This window comes from Eschrichtius robustus, chromosome 16, assembly GCF_028021215.1.
Source record: "Eschrichtius robustus isolate mEscRob2 chromosome 16, mEscRob2.pri, whole genome shotgun sequence".
NCBI classification, from domain to species: Eukaryota; Metazoa; Chordata; class Mammalia; order Artiodactyla; family Eschrichtiidae; genus Eschrichtius; species Eschrichtius robustus.
Window position 1 is genome coordinate 33,677,850 of NC_090839.1, and position 5,844 is coordinate 33,683,693.

Consider the following 5,844-nt stretch of genomic DNA (forward strand, 5'->3'; position numbering starts at 1 on the left):
CAGAAACAATCCAGGCTGTAAACACTTCAGATTCTTCAAGGAAAGCAGAATGAAGTGATCTCTACAGCTTGTTTTGGATCTACTGTTCTTCGTTTTTGAGGGTCCTTCAAATCTATTCAAATCCCTTTGAGGGCATTTTGCCTTGCACAGAAGAAGGTCATGGCTCCTCAACAAAGTGCACAAGGTCCTTCGTAACCCGGTCGTGCCTTGTTCTCTAAGCTCCCCTTCCATAACCCAAACATGTGCTTTACAATCCAACCATATTGCCCAGCCCTCTCAAGCCCTCCCTTACCCTCTGCAGAATTCCTACTCACATCTCAGAACAATCTCAGATAAGACCTCCAGGAGACCTGTCCTCAGATTCTGGGTAAGATAACTAATCTCCTTGTCGCTTTGTGATATAATTATTTATTTACATGTGTATCTCTCATAGTGGACTGTGAGTGCCTCCAAACCCAATGATAAGTTTTGATCACCTTGCGTTCCTCTACACAGCTGCTACCCCAATCTTGTCAGACTATCTGCAGGGACTAGAACCCTCGCAATGGGGTCGTCAATGCTTCTCTACCTGTCTGATTCCTGAATTCCACTGCCCTGAATCTCTTTCTTTCCACTAAGATCTATCTCTTTGTATTGAAAGCACCAGAACTTTGACATGCTCTAAAAAACATAATATGCCCATGTTCCTCTGCTGCTGTTCAAACCCACCTCCCAAGCCAGGCTTTCCCTGATGGAAGGATCTCAACCAGATCCAACTGCCTCTAGCCCAACACTTGGTTTGAGGAGCCCCCTGCCTCCCAAGAGCCACAATACAGCATTCTGTTAGGTCTTCCTAGAGCCACAGGAGGAAACAATGTTCCAGCATCAGCCAGCAGGGGGCAGTGCAGAAACACACAAACTAGGTCCTTCCCTGAGAGTCGTCTCTCTCTGACTCTGAAGATGGCTTGAGCCATTCCTCAGTTCCCATGTCCAGATGGATTCTTCTCTTACCAATTATTCCTATTATACTAGAAAATCCTGATTCATTTCCTGGATTGTTCGGAAAGGCAGTAAACTCTGCCAGTCAGTTCTGGATATTTGAATCAAATGAGGGCCAGAACTTACAGAACTTTTTCTCAGTGTTACCAAATCTGAGTCAGCAAGATCTTTTTTTTTTTTTTTTGCCTGTCACATGCAAAAGTTTTTCTCCAGCTTGCTTGAGGTATAATTGACATATAAAATTGTAAGCTATTTAAAGGGTACATAGTGGTGACTTTTTTTTTTTAAATTTATTTATTTATTTTTGGCTGCGCTGGGGCACACAGGCTCAGTAGTTGTGGCTTACGGGCTTAGTTGCTCCACAGCGTGTGGGATCATCCCAGACCAGGGCTCGAACCCATGTCACCTGAATTGGCAGGCAGACTCTTAACCACTGCACCACCAGGGAAGTCCCCATAGTGGTGACTTGATATAAGGATTCATTGTGAAAGGATTCTCCCCATCTAGTTAATTAACACAACCATCACCTCATGTATTTATCTTTTTTTTTTTTTTTGGCGAGAACTTAAAATGTTCTTCTCTCTTAGCAAACTTCAATTGTATAATACAGTGTTATCAACTATACCCACCATGTTTTATATTAGATCCTTAGACCTTATTCATAATATAGCTGAAAATTTGTGCACTTTTACCAACCTCTCCCTAGTTCCCCCACTCCTCAGCCCCAGAAACAAATGGGTTTCTAATCCTCTCTGATGCCTTGAGTTCTAGAAAGTAGTTCTTTGTATTCTGTTAGAGCATTTGGACTTGTCTTTTAAATATGCTTTTAAATGTACCATAGATTTCTTTCTCTGATGAATAAAAAGAATTATCTAATGTTGGGAAAGTGTCAAATTCTCCACGTTTAACCATTTGCACCACAGTGCAGTTTTCTTAAGAAATCCTGTTATACGTGGATGGATCTAGAGATTATCATACTAAGTGAAGTAAGTCAGACAGAGAAAGACAAATATCGTATGATATCACTTATGTGTAAAATCTAAAAAAAATGATACAAATGAACTTATCTACAAAACAGAAACAGACTCACAGACTTAGAAAACAAACTTATGGTTACCAAAGAGGAAAGTGTGGGGGGAGGGGGGGAATAAATTAGGAGTTTGGGAATAACATATACACACTAATATATATAAAATAGATAATCAACAAGGACGTACTGTATAGCACAGGGAACTCTACTTAATACTCTGTAATAACCTATATGGGAAAAGAATCTGAAAAAGAATAGATATATGTATATGTATAATTTAATAGCTTTGCTGTACACCTGAAGCTAACACAACATTGTAAACCAATATAAAATAAAAAATTTTTTAAAATCCTGTCATCAAATCCACAGAACTTAAAATCATATTATTTTGGCTCTAAAGTCATAACTTCGAACTATTTTGACTACTGAATGTGTTGCTGAGATCATGTAAGCAAGACACTCCAAAGCATATACATGATCTTTATTGCATTATCAGTACCATAAAGAAATGCTTCTATCTCATCCTTCATTTCAAAACATATATGAGCATTTTCTTCCTGATACGTGTGCCATACCTCGGTCTTAGGGACCAAGGCACAAGTCTACTGAGGGACCTTTTATACGTACTGGTCACATAGCTAAAATGAGGCTAGTTAAACATGTAAACCAAATGCAAACCATCAATCTCTACATTTCAAAGAAATAATGTGGACATGCTGGTACAAGATGACTCCAGGGGAATTTTGGACTTTAAAAAGCATTTTGTAGATCACCAACAAGAATAAATCCGTATCGGGACTTCCCTGGTGGTCCAGTGGTAAAGAATCCGCCTTCCAATGCAGGGGATGCGGGTTCAATCCCTGGTCAGGGAACTAAGATCCCACAAGTCATGGTACAACTAAGCCCACATGCCACAGCTACTGAGCTTGTGCACCTCAGTGAGAGAGCCTGTGTGCTGCAAACTACAGAGACCACACGCTCTGGAGCCCGCGTGCCACAAGTACAGAGCCCACATGCCCTGGAGCCTGCGCACCACAATTAGAGAGAGAAAACCCACATGCCATAACTAGAGAGAAGCCCAAGAGCTGCAATGAATATCCCGCATGCTGCACCTAAGACCCGACACAGCCAAAAAAAAAAAAAAAAAGAATAAATCCGTATCTTGCCCAATGTTGCTCCAGATAACCCTGGAGTTAAGCACAGAACCTCCACAGACAAATCCAAGTTAACCCCATCCTTACTTAGTTATCAAGGCTTTCTCCATAATATGTGTTGTGTGTGAAACCTGACAAACATCACCTCACCCAGGTGATCACAGTCAACATGAACAGTGATAAATCATGTTGATAGTATGTACTACTGATATGATGTGAAGAAAATGACACTTTACCTTTGTGGTCTTCCTCCCCAAAATTCATAACTCCAGTCTAATCATGAGAAAAACACCAAGACAAACTCCATAGAGGGACATTCTACAAAATATCTGACCGGTACTCTTCAAAACTGTCAAGATCACCAAAAAAGAGGAAAAGTCTGAGAAACTGTCACAGCCAAGAGAAGCCTAAAAAACAAGACAACTAAATAATGCCTCAATATTGCTTCATTAATTGTAATAAAAGTACCATACTAATAATGTAAGATGTTAATAATAGAGGACATTGGGTATGGAGTATTGGGAACTCTCTGTACTATCTTCTCAATTTTTCTGTAAATCTAAAACTGTTCTAGACAATCAAGTCTTGAAAAATACAAGCAACAGAAAAAGAGAAAGCATTTGCAATATATAACATAACAGATGTTTACATGGAATGTAGAAATAACTTCCATAATCAATGAGGATAAGATAAACAATCCAATACAAAAATTGACAAAGGATATGAAAAGGCACACAGAAGAAATACAGTGGCCAATAAACATAAGAAAAAATGCTTAATCTCACTAACAATCACAGAAATGCACAGTACATTAAACTATCAATAAGACTTTTTCCCTCAACAGCTTAAAGGACTGATGATAGGCAGTCTTAGCAAGGATGTGAGGAAACAATGAAAATGTATTCATATAAAACTTGTGTAATTAAATATGAATTAACACGAGTGAATTTTTAAGAAAACTCAGAGAAAAAAAGGCATTTTCCCTTTGCCAGACTCTAAAGAAAAATATGACTCAAAAATGAGTGAAAAAAAAAGTGATGGGTGGATATCCAATGGCCAACAACCACATAGGAAGGTGTTCCGTCTCATTCATCATCAGGGAAATGCAAATTAAAACTACGATGAGATACCATCACATACTAGAATGACTGACTTTACTGAATGTTGATGAAGATGTAGAGCAACTAGACTGTCGGTGGAACTGGCACAACCCACTCTGGAAAACTCTTGGACTGTATCTATTCAAGCTAAACACGCACCTGTTTGAAGGCCCAGCAATTTCACTTCTTGGTAAATACACAACAGAAGTGAGGGCTATGGTCACCAAATGACAAAAATGTTCATGGAAGTTTTATTCACAGTAGTTACAAATTGGAAACAACCCAAATGTCCATGGACAGTAGAATAGCTAGGTGGTACAGCAACCAAAAAGAACTATTGCCACATACAATGTAAATGAATCTCACCGACTTATTGCTGAGAAAAAGAAGTCAGATGCAAAAAAATACATATTGTATGGTTCCACTTCTATGAAGTTCAAGGATAAGCAAAATTAATCTAAAATGATAGAAATTGGCATAGTGGCTGTGCGGGTGGGGGATGTCCCTGGGAGGAGGCTTGAGACAGACTGATGGGAGGAAAAGATGCTCTATATCTGCATCTGGGTGGTGGTTATTCAGGTAGAGACACAGATAAAAACTAATCAAGTGCACACTTAAGTTGTGTGCACTTTGCTTGTAAGTTATAAAGGAGGAAATATGTGAGTCTTTGAATATGGGATATTACTACAAAATGAGTCATTTGACTGTACTCATTGTATCATGTGGAGATCACATTTCAAAAGGAAACAGTAAAACAAAGGAATAATACATAAAATGTGGTCTATCCTTATAATGGAATATTATTTAGCCATAAAAGTGAATGAAGGGCTTCCTTGGTGGCGCAGTGGTTAAGAATCCACCTGCCAATGCAGGGGACACAGGTTCGAACCCTGGTCCGGGAAGATCCCATGTACCTTAGAGCAACTAAGCCCGTGCACCACAACTACTGAGCCTGAGCTCTAGAGCCTGCGAGCCACAACTACTGAGCCCGCATGCCACAACTGCTGAAGCCCGCGCACCTAGAGCCTGTGCTCCGCAACAACAGAAGCCACTGCAATAAGAAGCCCGTGCAACACAACGAAGAGTAGCCCCTGCTCGCCACAGCTAGAGAAAGCCAGCACGCAGCAACAAAGATCCAATACAGCCAAAAAAAAAGAAAGGGGTGGGGGAATGAAAAATGGATGAATCTTAAAAATATTATGCTAAGTGAAAGAAACCAGACACAAAAGTCCACATAACTGTATGATTCCATTTATATGAAATGTCCAGAATATGCAAATGCATAGAGACAGAAAGGAGATTAGTGATTTCCAAGGGCTGGGGGAGGGAGGAATAAGGAGTGACTGTTGGTAGGCATGGGGTTTCTTTTCAAGGTGATGAAAATGTTCTGGAATTACATAGTGGTGATGGTTGCATAGCTTCACAAATATACTATAAACCCCTGAACTTTATGTATACTTCAAAAGGATGAATTTTAAACTATGTGAATTATATCTCCAAGAAAAAACAAAAACAAAAACAGAGAAATAGCTTCAGAAATCCCAGGAAAATGGAATAAGCAGGGCACACCTCTGTCATCAGG